The 24,256-nt window shown below is 41.9% G+C and overlaps 1 long non-coding RNA gene across 4 annotated transcripts in view; it reads right to left on the bottom strand.

The window, feature by feature from the left end:
• Positions 1-77: 77 nt before the first annotated feature.
• The window catches only part of LOC103240248 (uncharacterized), a 26,155-nt gene continuing 1,976 nt past the window's right edge, over positions 78-24,256 (bottom strand). The window contains exons 2-5 of one of the 4 annotated variants that reach the window (XR_012095066.1): positions 15,321-22,352; positions 14,999-15,165; positions 2,159-2,366; positions 78-1,636 (exon numbers count right to left, since the gene is read on the bottom strand). This is a non-coding gene — a long non-coding RNA (uncharacterized lncRNA). Of the gene's footprint in view, positions 1,637-2,158; positions 2,367-14,998; positions 22,353-24,256 lie in introns of all 4 variants that reach the window. The other 3 variants (XR_012095067.1, XR_012095068.1, XR_012095065.1) reach the window with 3 other exon arrangements.

The raw sequence follows: 24,256 nt of genomic DNA, 5'->3' as shown, positions 1-24,256 counted from the left end.
GCAGATTAACAGGACAAAGAAAACCCATTTTAATTACCAACGTTCACAAGGGAGTTTCACAAAATATGAGGCTCAAAGGGTCAGATGATTGAAGCTTGGATAGCATCCTGAGTTACAGAAAAGAACAGGATCTTGGAATGTGAGGGGCAGGCAGGTGACACAAGTTATGGGAGAGTGGGGGGAGGAAGTGGATAAAGAATAAAGGTTGTCTCTTGTGCAAATTTTTAAAAGCTGATCAGGTAATAAGGAGTTGTTTTCTAGCAGAAACATAGGCAATAATCTGTCTGGGCCTGCTGTAATCCCAGATTTTCCCATTCCTGACAGATGAACTCCTATTGGAGGATCTGTCTTTTTTGGGGGCGGGGAGGACGGAGTTTCACTCTTTCGGCCCAGACTGGAGTGCGGTGTCTCTATCTTAGCTCACTGCAACCTCTGCCTCCTGAGTTCAAGTGATTCTCCTGCCTCAGCCTCTTGAGTAGTTGGGATTACAGATGTCCACCACCACACCCAGATAAATTTTGTGTTTTTTCTTGTTGCTGTTGTTGTTTTTGTTTTTAGTAGACACAGGGTTTCACCGCGTTGGCCAGGCTGGTCTCGAACTCCTGACCTCAGGGTGATCCACCTGCCTTGGCCTCCCAAAGTGCTAGGATTACAGGCTGAAAGATCTGTCTTTAGGCAGATGAAAGGAAGTTCAGAGAAAGCTCCTTCTTGCAATTGCTCTTCCCCAAGCACCCTCAGTTTGAAGTAACAAGTCTGCGAAAGCAGCATATTTGGGGGCAGCATTTTCTGAACTCCTTCATAAGTAAATACTCAAAGGTCATGTGTAAAAAGCCAGTCTTCTGAGAACTAAATAAATATCACAGATTTGATGTCTGAGTCAATGCTTTCTAACGGAAAAGCAGCTGCATTGATTAGAAATATCTTAGCTAATGCCACACCTTGTAGGATTTTGCAAAATGAGCAGTGGAGATTATGTTGATTCAGCTGGTGATTTCAAAACCTAAGCTTTATCAGCTTCACAATTAGGCCCCCAAGTTGTGTCTTGCCCAGAATTAAAAGACTGTAAGTCAGGCTCGGGAGTCATCAGTCCTCTGAAAGTTCATGACAAAGGAGGAATGTCCCTTGGTTCACCCACAGACCATAGATAGCCAGTGGGAAGAGATGGAGATATGGGGGGAAAGAAGGTACAGCACTAGCAATTATACCTGTTAACACACAAACCCTGATTCTAGGTGCTATGTCAGGCATTTTGCACATACTATATCATTTAATAAGAGAACAAACCTAATCAAGAAGGTAAGAGAAAAGAGGAACAAAAACCACGAGTACATGCTGCAGAAGTACACTGATACACACAAAGGCCTTAGTAGCAACTAGGTCATGATACACACACACACACACACACACACACAGACAGCTCACCCTTGATCACTTAAAAGGGCTTTCACCTTGAATTCTCACAGGAACTCTGTAGGGAAGATATGATTATTCCATCTTTGCTGCAACAACTGTCCAAATACAGGCCAGACACGGTGGCTCACACCTGTAATCTCAGTATTTTGAGAGGCTGAGGTGGGAGGATCCTTTGAGGCAAAGAGTTCATGTCCAGCCTGGGCAGTACAGCAAGTCCCCATCTCTGCAGAAATTAAAAATAAAAAAAATTTAGTCCAACTGGTGAGGCAAGCCTCTAGTCCTAGCTACTCGGGAGGCTGAGGAAGGAGGATCACCTGAACCCAGGAGTTCAAGGTTACAGGGCACTATGGTCATGCCACGGCACACTAGCCTGGGCAACAGTGCAAGAGCCTGTCTCAAAATAAAATAAAATAACGAAATTAATAAATCAAATCTGTCCAAATACAGGTCCCTTTTTACAAAGTCAGCCAATGTTGCCTGGTCTTGCTCTAAATATTTTCTACTAACAGTCTGTTTAAATTTATAGTACTCCAAATGTTGCCTTACTTTCTTGATATCTTGTGTAGTTTATGATAGGAAAATGATATCTCTGGCTTCAGAGAATTAACTATGGATTAGTTTAGACAATAGGTCATCGAAGAGATTGAGAGTGCACTGAGATAGATTTTAATGTTACCCTGAATAAGCAGCATTAGATTACAATGGCACTTCTCAGCACCGTTTGCTATCTAGTGTATTGTATTACCTGATGATGCTGTCTGTATTCCCTCAGTGAACTTCCTCAGCAGGAAGCTCCCCCTTCGCAAGCTGCCTTCTCTGTGGGGCACACATTCCAGTTGTCTATGCCTGGGTCTCACTCCAATTGTCTCTCCCCATTGCTTACAACATGAATGTTCACATATTCTTCCAGACCGCATGCTTTTTCCTTCTCTGGTTAATCTTCTGTGTCCTTTCTTGTGAAGATACATAAATGAGGAATTAAATGCTTTCAAATACAAGAAGTCTTCTCTGACTCATTTTTCAGTTATTTAGCAATTCATCATTTCAACTTTTATTAGATAATTACATATTTGAGTGCCTTTTTGGACCACGCACTGTCCTAGGCTCACCATATCGTCAAGGAACCTCTCAGCCCTATATTCCTCCATTAATTTTCCCATGACAGTCAATCTTCTAGAGAGAGTAGCATACACTCTAGAGGCTATTCCCAAATTCTTACAGTCCCCCTTCCCTATTCATTCTTCTACCATCTGCATTATGACTACTGCTCGCCCTACTGCATGGAACTGCTTTGGCAAAGATCACGTCTGAGCAGCTCATTGTCAAATGTACCGGGAACCTCTCAGGTCTTACTTAATCTGATGTCCTCTGTCACTTTTAACACTCTCGAACACTCACTCCTTTTGTGAGCTCTGCTTCCCTGATTTCTAGGACACTCATCTCCCCAGGTGTTCCTTCAGCCCCTCTGCTTCCTTGTTACCCTCTTGTCAGGATCTCTTTTTTCCATCTGCCCTTAGGTACTGTTCCCTAGATGTCCAGCATCAGCCCTGTTCTCTTCCCACTTGACATATTTCTCCTGGGAGATCCCAGCTTCAGCTTTGACTTACACGCGAATGACTCTCTCCATCCCAGACCTCTCTCCTGAGCTTCAGATCTCAGCATCTAGTTGCTTCCTGGGCTTCCCTTCTTGATGTTTTATTGGCATTTGGCAGTCAACACTCCCCGAGTTGAACTCCTCCTCATCCGTGAACATGCTCTGTTTATTCTCTTAAATAAGTAAATATCTTAATACCTTAAATAAATATCCTCAGAATCGGTTTCCTCCCTGCTATTCCATTGCCACCTCTTCAGTTTGAGCCTCTATCTTCTGTTCTCTCCTAAAGGGAATCTCTGTTTCTGTACTCACTTTCTTCTACTCTTTCCCCATCCCATTTCAGGAATGATCTTTCCAAAGCACTCACAAGACTTCGCTCCCCTTCCATTTTAATTCCCTCAAAACAAGTGTCTATGAATATACACAGAATAAAGTGTATATTCCTCAGCATGGCATTTCAGGGTTCTATACCTTACCCCAAACTCTTTCCTTGCTGCTATTACACATACTGTGGCAGCTCAGGACACAGCACCTCAAAATATGACCGTAGGAGGCCGAAATATGCCACTCTGGGATATACTTCTTTGGCATATTTTGAGCAGGTTATTCTGAGAAACTGCAGACACAGGAGTAGCTCTGAAAAGCTGTCCTTTGGTAAAAGAAATTTACTTCCGTAAAGGAAAACAATTTTTATAGGACTCTCATCAACCAGGGAAGATCTTATCATAGATAAGATGAGAATGAAGGTTGACACTTTGCCCAGATGGACTTCATCACAGGCTGTTACAGATTCTTCTGATAGGCTACTCTGAAACAACTTTTATTACCCGAGAGAATTTTTATCCACATAATGAGACAACCTTTGTTTGCCACACGTTTCCTCCCCTCACCCTCCCATGATGTGTGTCACCACCACTCCCAGAAGCACCAAGCCCCTCTTGCTTTCTGTAGCTCAGGGATACTAAATGAGCTTCAATCATCTGGCTCTTCTTCCAGTCTCAGATTCTGTGGGACTCCTGTGCATATATATACAATTAAATATGGTTTTATTTTCCTGTTAATCTGCCTACTGTCCATTTTTCATAGACTCAATTATCACACCCTCAGAGGGCAGAAAATCTTCCCTCTCTGCACAATACTCCACTTTCTAGCCATACAGACCAATTCATCATTCTCTGAATGGCACCTCCTCCTCCTCTCGGGGTGCCTTTGGACTCCCGTTTCCTTTGTCTGCAGCATCATGCCCCACCTTCTCTAGCATGACCTAATTGACCAACTGTCATTCATCCTTCAAGCCTCAGGTCAAGCGTCTCCTCATCTGTCTTAGTTTGTTTCCTGTTGCTTCTAATAGAATACCTGAAAGTTTATAACGAAAATGAACTTTTCTTATAGTTATGGAGGCAAAGTCCAAGGTCAAAGGGTCACATCTTGGTGAGGGCCTTCTTGCTGGTGGGAACTCTCTGCAGGGTCCAGAGGTGGAGAAGGGCATCACATGGCAAGAGGGCTGAGTGTATTAGCTCATGTCTCTCTTCCCCCGCTTTTGAAGCCACCAATCCCATTCCCATGATAAACCCATTAATCCATGAATGGATTATTCCATTCATTAGGGCAGAGCCCTCTTGATCCAATCACTTCTTGAAGGTCCCACCTCTCAATACTGCCACGTGGGGGATTAAATTTCAACAAGAGTTTGGAGGGGACAAATGTTCTTTTTTCTTTTTTAAAATGTATTTTGTATTTCAACAGCTTTTGGAGTACAGGTGGTTTTTTGGTTAAATGGATGAATTATATGGTGATGCATTCCGAGATTTTAAGGCACCTGTCACTTGAGTAATATATGTGGGAATGAAAACCGGATATGTAGTTTTTATCCCGTGCTCTCCTCTTACCCTCCCGTTTCTGAGTCTCCAAAGTCCATTATATCACTGTCTCTGACTCTGCAGACTCATAGCTTAGTTCCTACTTGTAAGTAAGAACATACAGTATTTGGTTTTCCATTCTTGAGTGACTTCACTTAGAATAATAGCCTCCAGCTCCATCCAAGTTGCTGCAAAAAACACTATTTTGTTACCTTTTATGGCTGATTAGTATTCCGTGTTGTATATATACCACATTTTGTTTATCTACTCATTGGTCAATGGACACTTAGGTTGGTTCCATATCTTTGGAATTGTGAATTGGGCTGCAATAAACATATACGTGAATGGGTTGTTTTCATGTAGCGACTCCCAGGAGTAGGATTGCTGGATCGAATGGTATATCTACTTTTAGTTCTTTAAGAAACCTCCACACTGTTTTCCAAACAGGTTGTACTAATTTACATTCCCACCAGCAATGTATAGGCATTCTGAAGGGGACAAATATTCAAACCACAGCACCATCCAGGAAGCTTTCCTGACACTTCCCCAACCTCCAAGCCAGGTGAAGTGCCCCTCTTAAACAGCACCATCAGGGTCTTATGTCACTTTTTACACAGGATTGTAATTGCTGGGGTGCTAATCTGTCTCCCCTATTCCCTTTGAGCTATGTTAAGACAGTAAGTACTGATTCTTGCCTTTATTTTCCCAGCACCACTGTGTATCGAATGAACGAATCAACCAATGAAGTCTATTTGGGGAGTAGACATTAACAAATAATTACCTGGCAGTCCATGGCAATTGACAAAACTGAGATTTACGTAGAAGGGCTGAGGAAACTCAGAGGAATAGTCACCTAACCTGCTTGGGGTGGAGAATCAGGTAAGGCTTCACAGAGGATGTGGCATCTGAAATGCAAAGGCACCTCAGGATGAGGAAGGTCATCTGAAAGGACACAGAGACTTGAGGGACTGGGGCTCCTCTGGACACTGTAGTGGAGCACTGCAGAATAGGAACCCTGTGAGGAGTAGCTCAGTTTTGAACCTGACAAGGTGGACAAAAGTGGGCTAGGATTCACTTTTCAAATACCACTAAGTCTATGCAATCCTAAAATGATTAGGCATCCTGTTTATTTGAGGTGTTGTTTATTTCCAGTTTTGTTTATCCTGTCCCACCTATGCTATAAGATTTCTTTTTCCTTAGACGTGTTCCTTGGTATCACGGACAACATTTTGGCCAGCACATAGTAAATGTGCCCATTTGACACTGATTTTTTAAAAAGAGGCATACAATACAGCTTTTCAAAGCAAAATGTTTCTAAACGCTATTAGTTTATTTAGCTATTTTCATTGAATACCATTTCCAAAAGGTTAGGGATAAAAACTGAAGGTGAAATAAGCATAGTTTTAATCACATAACAGTGTTGTAATGCCAAAAGTAAAAACAAAACAAAACAAAACAAAACAAAAACTGCACCTCACTGTTTTACCACTCTCTTTAAAGTGATGACTTACATAAGATTATAAAAGAAATAAATAAAAATTTATCAACTAGCTTGTTCCGCCCATTTGTGCTAGGAACACTGTCTTCAACAGGAGCCCAAATGTGGGCTGGGATCTGTCTCATCTCTGGCCAGTGTCTTCCTCCTCCTTGCTGTGCCAGGAGCCCCTCTTAAAGCCACAGTGCCACTTGAAGGGCCCTTTATACATTGCAGATTCACTCACGGAAGGAGGAATTTTTATTCAAAGACTTTGATACATAATGAAAGGTACCCGCATTTCTTAAATTACACAAGCTAGGGAGCTAAATGACCCTTGTAACTGAATTTGTCCCTGTTTCATCAGTCATCTTTAGATGCATGAATGTGGACTTTTCCTGGTAATGGAAACAGTTGTGACATTCTGGTTAAAATCAAACTTCCTAAAGGCATTCCTTAAGACAATATCCATCCCCTTCTAACTAATTATTTTTATAATTGCAATTTTCTTTTGCTATCTTCCTCATCCCCCTAATATATTAAAAAGTTTTATTTCTCAGAGTTTATATGCAAAACATGCACATAAAAATATGGTATGTTTTCTTATGAAATATTTTCCCAAAATACTTGGCTTTAGAACTAAGTGTCTTTCACTGACAATAGCATTTCCTTAATATAGGCAGATAAAAATCATTGCAAGTTAGATAAAGATCAAAATATTATCTGAAAAGAAAGGGCAGAGATCAAAATTGACCATACAAAATGAAAATGAAATAAAGAAATGCAAGGAATCCAGGTAATAAACAGAGTGAGGATAAATCACCATCTGATAGTGAAAGTAGGCCTGCTTTTAAAGTCACTTAAAAAAAAGAGAGAGAAACAAAAAACAGGAAGTTAGTTTTGATAGTCTCTAAGGCCTCTTCTGTTCTGGAATGTGATGGTTCTATGAAATTTTTTCTTTGTTTTCATTTTAAAATCGAAGATGAAATTATTTCATGAGAGAGGCCAAAGCTGACTCATAGTTTTTGAGCCCACCCTACCATTTCCCTCTAGAGTACCCGGCGGCATTTCCCTCTAGAGGTACTCTAGAGTACCTCCTTTACCATGATCTCTTCCTCCCACTCTTCCTTTCTTCTTCTTACTCTAAGACAAACTCATAGAAGTAGAGTGTAGGATGGTGGTTATCAGAGACTGGGGTGCTCAATAGGTCCAGGGTTTCAGTCCGACAGGGGGAGGCATAAGGTCTGGTGCTGTATTGCAACAGCACAGTGACTATCCTTAATAATGTATATTTTGGAATAATGAAAAGAGAGCATTTTAGGTGTTCTCACCACAAAGAAATGATAAATATTTGGGCTAGGTGCTTATGCCTGTAATCCTAGCATTTTGGGAGGTTGAGACAGACAGATTGCTTGAGCCCACGAGTTCAAGACCAGCCTGGGCAACATGGCAAAACCCCATCACTACAAAAAAGTACATAAAATAACCAGGTGTGGTGATGTGCACCTGTAATTCCAGAGACTCTGGAGTCTGAGGTGGGAGGATCACCTTAGCCCAGGGAGGTTGAGGCTGCAGTAAGCCATGATTGAGTCACTACACTCCAGCCTAGGCAACACAGTGAGACCCCAGCTCAAAAAAAGATAAATATTTGCAGTAATAGATAGGCTAATTATCTTGATTTGATCATTCCACAATCTATACATGCCTTGAAACATCATGCATGCTATAAATATATGCAATTGTTACTTGTCAATTAAAAATACAATAACACATAAATAAATTAAAACAGCTACTATGTCCTAATAGGCTCAGGCTCTGTGCTGGGCACACAGAAGTGAATAGAAATCTCTCTAATCTTGGACTAGCAACATAGGAGACAGGGGTGTACAAATTACAGTGGAGAGATAAAGAAGCGAATAGTTGGCCCTTTTGGGGTGAGTCAGGAAAAGTTTCAGGACGCAAGAAGTGGCTCATACAAGTGAGTAGGGATAAAAAAGAGGAAGAGGTAGGGAAGGCATCCCAGGTAGGGAAACTACCATGCATGCGGGCCCAAGGCAGGAAAATGGAAGCAAAAAGGAGGGAGGTGAGTATGGCTGGAGCCTTGGAGAAAAGCGGTAACGTGCTGGAATGTGAAAGAGGGCTGTAAAAAGATTTAGGCACAAAAGAAACATGATCAGCATCACTATCTTTTGCTTCAGTTTTGATACCTCAATTTGATCCCTAAGTAATGCGTACATTTAATTTGTGGTGGTGTTTTCAGGATTGAAATTCGTGCATATAAAGCACTGGGTGTAATGAATGGCGGGTAGTAGGAGCACAATACAGTGCTAAGACATTCAGGATACACATTCTATTTCTTTGTTTCTATAAATCACAGCTAGCTCAGCTCCTTCTACAAACATTGCCTAAAAGACATTTTCCAGGATGCCTTCCTTGTCTTGAATCAAACAGTAACTTTTGGGCTTATGGGTCTAGGAAGACAGGAGGCGACTGTGTTGATTGTTAGCCTCAGCGACTGCTGCTTCTGCAACTCTAGCTCTCTCATTGAAGGCAAGTGATTCACTAATGACTCCTTCCATCCCTGCTAGACTCAGTCACGGGTTTTTTTTTTTTCTTTTATATTTGTATTTTTTAATTGACACACAATAATTGTGCATATTCGTGGGGTACATAGCGATGTTTCAATACATATAATGTATATGATCACATCAGGGTAATTAGTATATCCCTTATCCCAAACATTTATCATTTCTTTGTGTTGGGAACATTCAATATCCTCCTTCTAGCCATTTGAAACTATATAATATGTTATTGTTAGCTATAGTCATCCTATAATGGTATAGGACACTATAACTTATTTCTTCTGTCTAGCTATAATTTTGTACCCTTTAACAAATCTGTTCCTATTCCTCCCTTCCCTCTACTCTTCCCAGCCTCTAGTATCTTCTGCTCTACTTTTTACTTCTGTGAGATAAACTTTTTTTAGCTTCCACATATAAGTGAGAACATGCGGTGTTTAACTTTCTGTGCCTGGCTTTATTTCACTTAACATAAGGTCCTCCAGTTCCATCCATGTTGCCTCGAATGACAGGATTTCATTCTTTTTATGGCTGAATAGTATTCCATGGTATATATACACTACATTTTCTTTATCTATTTATTTGTTGTTGAACACCTAGGTTTCACAACGTCCTTTGAGTAGATCTCCAAGACAACTCAGAAATCACTCCTTCCATGTCCTCACTCCTCAGAGATTGCTGGGGAGTACTAATGTGCCCGTCACTAAGATGCCAGAGGTCATGACCCCATTCACAGTCGGGAGGTGGGGATGTCAACACAGCTGGGGATTGGGTCCTCCTTAGTCCCACCCTCAAAACACTAAAGTCAATTGTTGGTGGGAATGCAAAAGGGCCCCTTTGGAAACTAGTCTGGCAATTTCTTAGAAAGTGAAAAGTAGATGTAACAAATGATTCAATAAACCCACTCATGGGTATTTACGCAAGGGAAATGAAAACTTATATTCATGTAAAACTCTGAAAGCAAGTGTTTATAGTGGCTTTATTAATAGCCTCCCCAAACTGAAAACAACCCAAATAAGTACATCCAACAATGGAATACTACCCAGCAATGCAAAGTAGGAACTACTGCTACACACAACATGGAAGACTCTCAGGTACTTACACTAAGTGAAAGGAGCCAGGCTCAAGAGACTTCAGACTATATTGTTACATGTAAATGACATTCTGGTAAAGGCAAAACTATAGGGACAGAAAAACAGATCAGTAGTTGCCCGTTATTGGGAGTGGAGGAGGAGATGACTCTTTAGGATAATGGAACTGTTGTAAATCTTGATTGTGGTGGTGATTACATAACTGTATTCTTCAAAAGTCAGAATTTTGTGCCCAAAAGATAGAAATTATGGAGAGAAGCTATGTAACTTCCTTTTGCACATCACAGGTCCCTATAACTCATGTGGAAAGGGTGGCCCCAGAGGGAGATATCAGGCTTTCTGCTGAGAAGGTGGGTGGGTGCTTCAGATAGAATTAATGAAAACATAACATAAAATAAACATGTTGAACAAAATATCAAACTTCAAATAGACAGGATCTGACATCGAACTGGCCTCATTTGCTCAAACCTCATCCCAGCTTTGGCAAAACTTCATGTTTAAAAATAGCTAGGCAGATAGTTATAGTTTGAGTACTTGATTTTTTAAAACACTGTATTGAATTAAAGTTATTATTTATCTTGATTACTGAGTTTTTTTGTGTTTCCTTCTATTTTGTTCCTGGGATGAGAGTCTCACTTGCCTGACTTCAGTCCCTATCTTATTTGAGTGATTATGTGGAAAGGAGGAAATAGAGACCCATTCATTTGAACCCCAAGTGTGCAGAGCAAGCCATGCTTGTTTCAATGATCACAGGTTTCAGATTAGGCCTGGTCCTCCTGCCTTCGGAGTGGCTGCCTTCATTTATACTAGAAGATGATAGACAGATCTGGGCCAGCGGAGACCTCTGAGTGAGCTGCATCTGAACTCTCCCACTCAGAAGACTCTGAGCCTTAGGCATGTTCCTGCATTTCTGAAAAGGGAATGATGCTATCCAACCTACAAGGCTGTTGTAAAGACTAAGACATCATCTGCAGTGCCTAGCATATGGATTGCACAGTAGGAGGCACTTAATAAATAGGAAGTATTTGAATGACTGAGGTGCATTTTGCCAAAGTCACTCATATGATGAAAGGTTCATATTTTACAAAGTAAAGGCAAGCAACACCAACAATAACAATGACAAAAACAAAACAGTATATTATCCACTTGGAGTTACAGGAGCTCCAGAGAAGTAGAGAGGGAGGCAGGGCAGGAACCATGACCAGAAGCTTTGTGGTTTCTCGCTCAGACAGTGTTCCCAGAAAAACAACTCTCTCTGTCTTGCCTAATTCTCTGAACAGGTGGACATTTGCATCTATAACAATATCCACATTCACAATGGGGTTCTAGAGCTCCTAGTTTAGAGAGATCAGAGAGAGCTCAAGTAAGGGGCATCACTGAGGCCCCTCAGACCCCCTGACCTCTTTGCTATGCTTCTCACCTTCTCAGGAATGAGGATTGAATCTCAACCTTCAAAGCCTCCATACGACCCAAGGGTGACAGTTCTGGATCTGGCAGAAGTTCTTCTGTTTTGTGGCATGAGGATGGTCACTTGCTTGGTTCAGAACTGAGGCAGATGTTTCTCTATTTGCAAGATCTGCTGTTACTTCCACTGGAATTTGCTAGGAAAGAACAAGGTGGCTGGGGCCAATCTGCCATCTCACCTAGAAGTGCTCGATTCATGTTCTCTGAGCAAGAGTGTATTAGTCCATTCTTATGATTCTAATAAAGCATACCCAAGCTGGGTAATTTATAAAGGAAAGAGGTTTATTTGACTCACAGTTCCACAGTGCTGGGGAGGCCTCAGGAAACTTACAGTCATGGCAGAAGGGGAAGCAAACATGTACTTCTTCACATGGCAGCAGGAAAGAGAAGTGCAGAGCAATAGGTGGGAAGCCCCATATAAAACCATCAGATCTTGTAAGAACTCACTCACTATTATGAGAACAACAGCAGGGGGGTAACCACCCTCATGATTCATTACCTCCCACTGGCTCTCTCCCATGACACCTGGGGATTATGGGAACTACAATTCAAGATGAGATTTGGATGGGAACACAGCCAAACGATATCAAAGAATATATTATGATCCATGCTGATATTAAGGAAAATTATTCTGCCTTGGTATGAGGTGGATTGTGAAAGAGAAGGACAAGATTTGCTGATTTATTCAAAACATATTTACTGCATGCTTACAATATACTGGCCCTCTTCTAATCAATGACTGTATTGTAGAAAGCAAAGTAGACAAAGGTTTGCTCTCAAGAGACTTAAATTCTAGAAGAGGCAGATTGTGCTGGGCAGAAAATGGCCCCTCAAAGACATCCACATCCTGGGCCAAGTGTGGTGGCTCATGCCTGTAATCTCAGCACGTTGGGAGGCCAAGGCGGGTGGATCACAAGGTCAGGAGTTCAAGATCAGCCTGGCCAACATGGTGAAACCCCGTCTCTACTAAAAATACAAAAATTAGCTAGGCGTGGTGGCGTGCCTGAAATCCAAGCTACTCGGGAGACTGAGGCTTGAACTCGGGAGGCGGAGGTTTCTGTGAGCCGAGATTGTGCCACTGCACTCCCGCCTGGGTGACAGAGCAAGACACCATCTCAAAAAAAAAAAAAAAAAAAAAAAAAAAAGACATCCACATCCTAATCCTTGTAATCCGTAAATATGTTGTTACATGGTGAGGGGGAATTAAAATTGCAGCTAGAATTAAAGTTGCTAATCAGCTAACCTTAAAATAAGATTATCCTGGTTTATCTAGGTGAGCCCAATGTAATCACAAGAGTCCTTGAATGGGGAAGTGGAAGGCAGAAGAGTGAGACCAGAGAGATGGCATCATGAGAAAGACTCAAGCTGCCTTTGCTGGCTTTAAAGATCAAAGGGTCCACAAGATGAGAAATGAGGGCAGCCTCTAGAAGCTGAAAGAGGTAAGGAAACAGATTGTCCCCTGGAGCTTCCAGAAATAATGCAGGCCTGGCCACAGTGACTTTATCTCAGTGAGGCCCATTTCAGATTTCTTTCCTCAAAACTACAAGATGATAAATCTGTGTTTTCAGCCACTAAGTTTATGGCAATTTGCTACTGCAGCAATAGGAAACTAACAGAGAACCAAATAAAATGAATGAATGAATGAATGAATGAATGAATGAATGAATGACATAATGTCAGGAAACAGTAAGTGCTCAGATGAAAACTAAAGCATGGCAAAGAGATGTGTAGTGAAGGGAGTGAGTGATGGGTGATATAACGGAAGTGATGTTTTTGAAAGATGAATGTGAGCTCCAGAGAGGTTAGAAGTGGGGAACTTGGAAACGGAGCCAAGTGATGTAGTCACATGACACGACCGAGACCCCCAGAAGCAGGCAGGGCTGGGCAGGCTCTTTCATGGGTCCCCCAATAGCCAAATCGTGGAGCTGAGTTGGTTGCTTTATGTTCCACACACAATACTCATAAGAAAGGTCTGGAAACAAAATTTAGTGCATAAGAAAAGAGAAATTGACCTAATCTTTTAGGCAAGTCATTTGAGAATCCATTAACTTCTTCCCTTATGCACTTGGTCTAATCCAATACTGAGTCATTTCTTTGATTCATTCTTTTTTTTCTTTACTTATTTGTTGGTTTATTCACTTATTCATTAACTCATCCAATCAATAAGTATTTCCAGAGCACATTACCAAGCCTTGGGAGCACAATGGTGAGAAAAACAAATCTGGGCTCTGCCTTCATGAAGCACACTGTTGATTCTGCTGAAGGTTTAATATAAAAACATTAAACGACCACTAAGTTTGGCATCCACTAATCAAAACTGGCACTGGCCTAGTCTTCCTTAAAATAGCTCTGGTCCATTCTTCTCTCTGCAACTCCACTGCTACAGCCTTCTCTTACCTGGAAGAAACGGTCTCTAAAGGGGGTTTCCCACCTGTGTCCAGACCCTCTGCATCACATCCTCCCTCTGCAACACATCCTCCTGCAACACATCCTCCCTTCCCCACCGGCATCCAGAACCTCTGCAGCACATCCTCCCTAACACAGTCAAAATAGTCTTTTTAAGAAACAGATCTGCCCCATCACTCTTCTGACTACAATCCTTCAATGGCCTCTCATCGTCTACCCTAATTGATCCAAGCCTCCCCACATTGTGACATATTCCTCAGCCTTCTGGTATCCTATCTGCTTGACTCCAGAAGGTGCTTGTGTCTTTCCTGCACTTGCGCCCTTGCCCAAGCTGCCCTCTCTGCTTAAAGTGCTTTGCATTTCTTTCTAGACAGTCTGCTGGACAGTCTGGACAGCAAATGTGTAGTGGTTGAGAGCAGAGAGTTCATAAGCCCAGTGGCCTACGTTCATTTAAATCCTGGTTCTGCCACTCAGTATAGCTGAGTGACTTTGGGCAAGCGAGGCGACCACTCTTTGTCTCAGTCACTCATCTGTAAAATGAGTGTAACAATATGATAATAGAAATGATCACAGGTTGGTGAGGAGCTAATATATGTAAGTAAAGCACTCAGAACACTATCTGGCATACACACAGAAGCAGCTAATAGGAATTAGTTATTCTGTATCTCCCAATGCTCAGCACCTCTACCCTGCACATATTTCAATAATTGTGCTTTTGGTCCTTATTGCATTTATTTATTTTCGTGTTGGCTTGGCTCTACTAGACTGTCAGCTTTTTAAAGTCAAGGATGGCCTCTGATTCATCCTTGAATCTTCTGGACTTGGCACATTTGTTAGTATATGTTAGGTGTTCAAAATTAATTTGTTGAATGAATAAATTTAATAAAACGTGATTTTTAAAAGAACATATGAAATAATTGAAAAAAATCTTGTTATTTTGAGCATGTCACAAGCTATTATGAAGTACATAAATCAAATGGATAAATTTTATGTTTTCTATGTATCCATAAATTTAAGATCGCTTTTTAACATTTTCAACAAAAGAAGGGAAATCTGGGAAATCCTCATGTTTTATGTTGCTCAGTCACTGATTTTAAAAAATTCGATATGGATCTTACCTTCTAAAACAAACAAGGCTGTGCGTGGTGGTGCATTCTGTAATCCCAACTCTTCAGGAGACTGAGGCAGGAGGATCACTTGAGGCCAGGAGTTTGAGATGCAGTGTGCCATGATCACACTTGTGAACAGCCACTGCACTCCAGCCTGGGCAACACAGCGACCTAGTCTCAAAAACAAAACAAAACAAAACAAAACAAATAGCAGTTTTCAAAAAATTGTAATGAACGTTTCATTTTTATGATTCCATTTTGCTTCACACGCTGATGAATAAACTACATGGCTTACTTATTTTTTTTTAACTAATAACAAATAGAAACTTACTTCTGGCAGTTCTGGAGGCTGGGAAGTCCAAGGTCAAGACACCAGCTGATTTAGTGTCTGGTGAGGACCTACTTTCTGGTTCATAGATTGCACCTTCTTGCTGTGTAGTATTTGGGCTGTTTCCTGGGTCCTGCAGAAGCAATATGCTTCCTTAAGGGGGTCTGTGGATTCTCTTGGCTTTCCTAGTATAATCCTGCAGTAGTTCTGGAGCAAAAATCCACAATATGACTCTCCACATGCTGCTCTGTCCCTCTGAGTGTGAGCTGCAATTTCGTCCTGCCTCCTATCTGCCATTTTCCTTCCCTGATTCCATGGTTTACATTTTAATATTTTATTGATAAAAGTAACACATCTCTTTGGAGAAAATTAGGAAAATAAAACACAGAGAATGAATCTTATGCAGATATTTAAGGGAGTCTTACTTTTTTGGGATGAACATTGAGCAGTTCTGTAGTCAGATAATAATATGAGCTTTCCTGATCTTCACAGAATGAATCAAGTTCTTTCTGTTAAGTTCTCAAGAATCAACATGCATGGATACAGAGGGTGTTTTTAAGGCAATGGCATGTGGCCTCCATCTAGAGACTTCAAGAGATTGGAGTCATGTGTATTAAACAGCCTGCCAAAGGGATTCTTTGGACAATTGGAAAAACGGGTCTCTAGCTTGGGACCAGTCTGCAGGGCATGGCTTTTCTTTTCTTTTTTTTTTTTTTTATTTCTGTAAGTTTTATTTCTGAACCTTTAGTAACCCCAAAAGGCATGTGATTGTGTTAGTTTACATAAGTTTCACACATATTTCCTTTGCCCACTTCTCCTTCTGTGATAACCAATGCATATTTGCCAAAAATCGATCACCATTTATTTAAAAATTATCTTTCTAGATACTATTATTATTATTTTTTTTTTGAGACGGAGTCTGGCTCTGTCACCCAGGCTGGAGTGCAGTGGCCGGATCTCTGCTCACCGCAAGCTCCTCCCCCCGGGTTTACGCCATTCTCCTGCCTCAGCCTCCGGAGTAGCTGGGACTACAGGCGCCCGCCACCTCGCCCGACTAGTTTTTTGTACTTTTTAGTAGAGACGGGGTTTCACCGTGTTAGCCAGGATGGTCTCGATCTCCTGACCTCGTGATCCGCCCGTCTCAGCCTCCCAAAGTGCTGGGATTACAGGCTTGAGCCACCGCGCCCGGCCGATACTATTATTTTTACTCAAGCTACAATTAAATGTAAATATGTCATTTATGTTTCTGGTATTTCTTTCTGCCAAAGAAAAATGCCATCAAATTAGAGACTTTGATTTGAATATAGGACTTCAATGAGTAATTGGAGACATTCTAGTAGAAAAGTTAGATGTGCAGACGTAATTGAATTAACCAGTGTATTTCATTTCTATCAGCTTAACCATAGTAGTGTTTTTAGTATAATTTGCTTGCCTTCTTAATACTGAATTCTTTTAGTACTAAACATTTATGAAGGGCACTATTGTTTTTCAGAATGTAATTTATTTGTGTAAAGCAAATGTTAAGTTTGTCTTTTTTTTCTCACCACTGCTCACACTTGCTTCTTTATTTTGACCACTGTGTCAGGATATGATCTTGGATGGCTCCATAGGTCTCATCTATGAAGCCTCACATGGAGCTCACAGCAGTTTCTTCCTTTTTAGTCTGTGTCCACAGTGCTATCTTCAGCTACTCCAGTAAATAGCCCCCAGGGCTCTAAAATGGATAAGATCCTCTGCCTGCCTCTTGGCTTTTCTAGTTTTCCTTACAGATCTCGTCGTACATTGCTTCCATTGACTTGAAGACCACCTCTCTCCTACCAGCACTTTCTCTCCCATTGTTCAAATGCTCCACACATCTGTCTCATGGCAACACTTCATTGCTTGTCTCTATGGGTTTATTCTCTTTTCACATTGGAAGCTTCTTGATGGCTCAGTTTATGTCCTGTGCACCTGACCCATGTTGTTGGCCTCTGCCTGGAACATGCTTGCTCCCACTGTTTGCCTAATACATTAACTAATTATTGAGATCTCATTCAAATTTTAATTCCTCAGGGAAGCTTTCTCTGATGCCCAGATTAGATTGGGATCCCAGTGCTTTGATATAATTCCATGGTTCATGCTATGAAGTCCAGTTCGCAGTGTTATATTTAGGTGGTCATTTGTTTAATGTCCATATTTCCTACTAGAGAGTCAGCCATATAAGGAATAGGGCCGGGTCTGTGTTTCTGCCATTGCAACTGCTGAGCTCAGATCAGTACTTGACACAGAGCAAAGGCTGAATAAATATACTTCAACCTACTGAAATAAAGATGTAATTAACAGGTGGAGTGTCGTGACTCACACCTGTAATCACCTTGGGAGGCCGCAGTGGGAGAATTGGTTGAGTTCAGGAGTTGCAGACCAGCCTGGCAAACATAGCATAACCTTGTCTCTACAAAAATTAGCTTGGCATGGTGGCACACATCTGTAGTCCCAGCTACTTCAGAGGCTGAGATGGCAGAATCTCTTGAGCCCAGGAGGCGGAGGTTGCAGTGAGCTGAAATTGCACCACTGCACTCCAGCCTGGGTGACAGAGCGAGACCTGTTTCTCACATACACTAAGTGAATTGGTAATTAATAACTGAAATAAGGAACTGAAATAATGATCAATGAATGAATGAATATAGTGTTTTCATTCACATAATAACCAGAGTCTAGGCAGCTTTCTTCAGTTTAGCAGGATGGTTAAAAACCTGGGCCCTACACTATTTAACAAGTTATTTAACTCTCTGTGCTTCTTGTCCTTATCTGTAGATTGAGAATAATAAAAGTACATTTGGAGGTACTTTATATACTTGAATGTAGCTTATGAGGACTTAATAAAAGCATATATATATATTATTCAGAACAGCCTAGCATATAGTAAACACTAAACTCAGTAAGTATATGCCAGCACCCTAAAGAAACTACCTTTGCCTTGAATCATGAAATTTCCGTGATCACTGCATCCAATCACTGCTATTTTAATGTACCTACCTTGGCTCACATTGATACAAATATTTAATCGAATCTCTTTGTATATTGTTAGTGGTTATTACTCTGTATCTCTAAGTTCTCCAGAGCTGACTTATCCATCAGGTGTGGCAGGTGCAGTGCTGGCAATACTTGTAGAGACCCACACAAATATTTTAATTCCATCTAAAATCTGAAGGAGAAAAAAAAACCTTGCAAGTCAAAGAAAATGTTTTAATATGTAATATTCATACATTCACCTGTTTACCAACATTGCTGTGGAATATACCTCTATGACTTTTTTTTAAATGGAGGAATAAGAGATCCATGAAGGCAAAGGTGCCCAGGGCCCAGGAAAGTCACAGCACAGTCTGGCAGTTCTCAACCTGCTCCACTGCATCAGAGGCTTCACTCGACAGTGAAATGAAAGAATCAAAACACCAGCGTGACTTTACAACATATATACACCATCAGAATACATCACACGTCATCAGAATACATACATATACATACAGAATACTTACCTACCCATACAGAATACATCATACACCATCAGAATAGTGTATGGCAAGGGCAGACTGATGATTGAGAAAGGACATCTCAGCACTAGATAACCTTTCTATGTGGGTTCTACCCCCTAAAAGTGTGTGCACCCATGAATAATTTGCTAAGTAGTATAGGGCCCAGATTTTTAACCATTCTGCTAAACTGAGGAAAGCTGCCTAGACTCTGGTTATTATGTGAATGAAAACACTGCATTCATTCATTCATTCGTCATTATTTCGGTTCCTTATTTCAGGAGGACTCCACTCTCTTTTTCATCCATATCTTCTTCCCCACTTGTTCTTCAGCCCTTGCCCATCACCTCCCCAACAGATTTCCTGCACTTGCTCGTGCTCACCTTTGCCAGTCCCTCCTTGGTTCCTCCTTCGCTGTCCCCTCCCCTGTGCCCCTGCTGGCATGCCTGCTGTGATGAGCTCAGCCTAATGCTTCTCATATTGCTTTGGTTTGGGGGTTTATTTTAGCATCTTGTTTTGATACTTCCTCTTCTTCCCTCTTCTCTTGTCTTTATTCATTATTTTTGCTTATGGTTTGTCTTTGTGTTTTAGTTTCCTTTTTATTCTAGTTTTGGGACACTCTTGGTTTTGAATTTCTTTGTGTTTGAATCTTTTTTTTTTTTCCCAGCTCCATTCTCTGATGTCCAATCTCTCTCTCTCTCCCCCCCCCCCACTTCTTTCTTTCTCTTTCTTTCTTTCTTTCTTTCTTTCTTTCTTTCTTTCTTTCTTTCTTTCTTTCTTTCTTTCTTTCTTTCTCTTTCTTTCTTTCTTTCTTCCTTCCTTCCTTCCTTCCTTCCTTCCTTCCTTCCTTCCTTCCTTCCTTCCTTCCTTCCTTCCTTCTTTCCTTCTCTCTTTTCTTTCTTTCACTCTCTCTTTCCCTCCCTCCCTCCCTTCCTTCCTTTCTTCCTTCCTCTCTCTCCTCCCTCCCTTCCTTCCTTCCTTCTTTCCCTCTTCCTTCTTTCTTCTTTCTTTTTTCTTTCATCTCCTTTCTCCCTCTTTCCCAGCCCTATCTCAGTTCTTTCAGTTCCTTCTTTCTTTTTGTGCCTCCTCTTCCTCTTAAGGACTTGACCTCTTCCCTCCCACTTCTAACCAGGGTTGTGAAAACTCCACCTTTTCTTCCAACTGGTGCAGCCCAGGGGACACTGTCTCCCTCAGCCATAAGGGCCACTGGAAAGGAGACTCGACGTGTGACTGAGACCTCATCTCCCTGAACTGGGCCTCCATGCACAACCACTCATTAGATCATTCATTTTTCCCTGAAGACATTGGGAAGGAGAGAAGTAGAAGGCAAATGTATCACGTGTTCTGATGCTTAGCTGCATACTAGGGTCATTAAATTACCTGCCACTGATGACCCTGGTGCAGAGAAAAAGTGGCCATTTGTTTTTGTTTCTAGTCACCCTGCTTGCCTCAGCAGACAGCATGCTCTTGTCCCCCATGCACACACTGGGTGGTTGGTGATCAAATTTAAATATTCTACCTGCATTAAACATAGTCAAATCTTGTCAATTAAGCAGCATCTTCAGCAAATATGTAGGCTGTTCTTTGGGTAACAACGCTCAATATTGCAGATGCCCCCCCCTCCCCTGCTGCTCTCTAAGGTGGCGTGGAGTAGGGGCGGGGGTCCTGAGGGGTTCTCCAGGTTCTGCGAAGGAACACGCCATCCCTGCCTTCTCTAGTCCTGGAGTGCTGACACCGGTTCTTTCTTTGTTCCCAGATGAAGCCTGAAGCTGCTCTAATTCAAGATCTGGTCTGTATTGGGCTCCTGCCTCCCCATTCAGTTTCCACAAACAGGCAAGAGTCCTCTGAGGAATGGCTGTGAACCCCAGGTCCTTGGCACAGGAGGCCCTGGCCACAGAAAACCACTCAGGGCAGATTTTCTATTAGATTCTTGGCTAATTTTGGGTCCTGTTTGTGTCACTCGAATATCAAGGTCACGCCAGGAAAGCTAAAAAGCAGCCTCTCCATCTGTCTAACATGACTGTACCTTGCTACACTTGCCAGTTAGCCTGAGTCCTAATCAGGACAGAAATGTCCTGATTCTCATTTAGGACTTCAGACTAAATGGGAATCAGGACAGAAATGCTCCTTCCCATAGGCTCCCCTGAATTGATCTAGCACACACACGATAATACTGGTTCACAGGTAGACTAGGCTTGACGTGGACTTCGCATGATTTAATTCTCACGACACACCTAGGAGGAAGATGTACAATTATCATTCACATTTAATAGGTGAAGAAACTGAGGCACAAAGAGGTTCAATGCCTTCCCCAGGATTACACAGCTCTATGGCAGAGGCTGGAGTAGGGCCACAGTCTGGCGGCTCTTCCCTCTCTGCCGAATCCCAGGGCCTCCTCCCTTTATTCCTCTCTGTTTCTCTTACCTGTCCCCTGGTCTGAAAAAGTTGAGTTTTCTTTTATTTCTGCCACGCCTGCTCTTCTACCGTGAAGCTGGGATATTTACCATATAAAGACTGGATTGGGTTCAGTTCCTTTTGAACCTTTTCTTCTGCATATCCAGAGACTGCATTGATGCCAGCTGCCAGGCAATGTTTCACTTCTTCCACTGTCCACTTCAGAAGAATTCTGGGGACTGCCAAGACTGGCTGGTGGCAGTCATCCAACTCCCATATGGAGATCTATCCAGAATGTGTCCTCGAGAGCCTCGCTCAGATATCAACTCCACCTCAGCAGCTAATCATATCCATGTGGACACACATGGCAAAACTGCTTCCTCTGGCAGCAGCAAGGAATTTGACCAGGGCTGCCCTCTCACCCTCTCCCGCCCGGGCACCCTGAGTATCAGCAGCTGCCCAACATGCGGCTGCTGGCCATGGTGGTTCCAGAAGGAACCATGTCTTCATCTTGTACCCTAAGTAACCTCAGACAAACAGAATCAGAGTTGATAGTGTTCCCCATCAAGACCATAAGTCCTTCAAATGCCTTATATGTGAGCCATGTGCACCAGCAGAACCCAGGGTTTTACTCAGATTTCTGGATCCCCTATCAAAATATTTAAATACAGTTTAAGCCTTATGAGGTATGATTCTATTGCTCAATTAGCAGTAGCTTCAAGTGCAAAGACTAGCTTTGTAAGGCATTACAAATATATAAAATGTGAATGGGATCTACAGCAGGCAGCTCTTTCCATAAAGGACCATGTTCTAAACAACTTCATAGATTTATTTCTTTCAGTCATTTCACAAATATTTTTAAGTAGAATCTCTTTTTCCTCTTCACTTCCAGATAATACTGTTTGCTATTCCTTTCAAATCCTATAGCAATAGTTCCCAACCTGGTATACTAGGATTCTTATGTGTCCTGAAGGGCACTAAGGGAGGTTTTCAACATATTTTCAGTATTTCTTACAGAAAATAGACTTTTATGATAAGGTTGTACTTACCAGTTAAAAACATTTCTCTGCCTTCAAGTGAAATGACAGATGACCCAAGTGGCATCCATGCAGATCTGATTACCACTCTTTAACTGAAATATATGGAAGTGTAAATAATTCATAACATGATAAAAGGACTTCAGGAGATGGGCGTTTCTGCTATGTGGGGTTCACATGGGGAAAGGATGCCCACTTATGAGAGGACAGGGTCCTGCTGCTGCTGCATTGTCACCACAGTCATGTCTACTCTCCCTTTGACAGTTCACAGTATCATTGTCACTGTGAAAATTGTCTTTTGTACTTATTACACAAACTTCTGATTAGAGAGGATGTCAAGGCATAGTGGCTGAGAAGCCCATATTTTTGTTCAAGGGTGCCCCAGGGTTCAATGGCTACCGAGGCCCTAGATCATTCTGGGTTTCACAAACTTGATAATAAAAATTGTCATTCCAGGCACAGTGGCTCATGCTTGTAATCCCAGCATTTTGAGAGGCTGAGGCAGGAGGATGACTTGAGATCAGGGGTTCAAAACCAGCCTTGCCAACATGGTGAAAGTCCATCTCTACTGAAAATACAAAAGTTAGCTGGAGATTGATGCCTGTAATCCCAGCTACTTGGGAGGCTGAGACACGAGAATTGCTTGAATCCCCGGGGGTGGAGGTTGCAGTGAGTCAACACTGTGACACTGCACTCCAGCCTGGGCAACAGAGCGAGACTCTGTCTCAAAAAAAAAAAAAAAAAAAAAGAAAAAGAAAAAGAAAGAAAATTGTCATCTTTATCACAAACTGGAGCTATTGCAATTGGTAATCCATGCTCAGTGGATTCGTTGAGCCCTTTCTTCTAGAACACCCTCATTGTAAAAAAAACAAACAAACAAAACTGGGAACCCTTATGGTGGAGCTGTGGCCCCAGGGGGCCAGCTGGCATGTCATCAAGAGGAAAAATGCCCCTACACCTGCAGTGACAGCGCCCTCTGCTGCTCCCATCTCTCTGCAGAGATGGGATGGGATAATGCAGGCAACAACCACTTAGTGTCAAGTTCTTCACTCAATAATTAGAACCCCAGTTCACTGGAGAGCTTCAACAAACATTTTGAGTGCCGCTTTTCTGCTGTAAATGTAGGCACTACAGAAAAGAAGGTCATTATGAATGCCCTCAAAAAGCTCACAGTCTGATGGGAAATCAGACCTGTACCACCTAGCTACTGGAGGATGCGTGAAATCCTATCTGTGCTTGGAAGGAGGTGTTAGGAAGCAGATCAGGGAAAGTACAACATTCTGGGAGGGGAGGGTGGTGGCAGAAACCTTCACAGAAGAGGTAGTATTTGAATTGGCTCATTGAAGGGTAACAATTTCATGTGGGCAGAAGCAGTTGAGGATTGTGGCTTTACTTTGAAAGCACTTAAGAGGTGGAGGAGAGGCTGGGCTTGGTGGCTCATGCCTGTAATTCTAGCACTTTGGGAGGCTGAGGTGGGCAGATCACCTGAGGTCAAGAGTTTGAGACCAGCTTGTCCAGCATGGTGAAACCCTGTCTCTACTGAAAAAGAAAAAAAAAAAATCAAAAATTAGTATGGCATAGTGGCACATGCCTGTAGTCCCAGCTACTTGGGAGACTGAGACAGGATAATTCTTGGACCCGGAAGGCAGAGGCTGAAGTGAGCCTAGATCACGCTACTGCACTCCCACCTGGGAGACAGAGCAAGGCTCTCAAAAAAAAAAAAAAAAAAGAGGTGGAGGAGATAAACTTCCCAAATGTCCTTTTGATCAATCATTCCAAATTGCTGGCTTTTTCCCCTAAGCTTGGAGGTTTCTTAAACATTCATTCCACTGGTTTCACCTGTCTCAGATCATCTCCTTGTTTAATGCAGTGGTTCTCAGGAAAGTTTGGCCCACCAGCCAGCAACATCAGAATTTTTTTCTTTTTTTTTTCTTTTCTTTTTTTTTCTTTCTTTTTTTTTTTTTTTTGAGACGAAGTCTCACTCTGTAGCCTAGGCTGG

The sequence above is a fragment of the Chlorocebus sabaeus genome, chromosome 13, assembly GCF_047675955.1.
Source record: "Chlorocebus sabaeus isolate Y175 chromosome 13, mChlSab1.0.hap1, whole genome shotgun sequence".
In the NCBI taxonomy this organism is placed as follows: Eukaryota; Metazoa; Chordata; class Mammalia; order Primates; family Cercopithecidae; genus Chlorocebus; species Chlorocebus sabaeus.
This window is presented reverse-complemented; position numbering and strand designations above follow the sequence as displayed.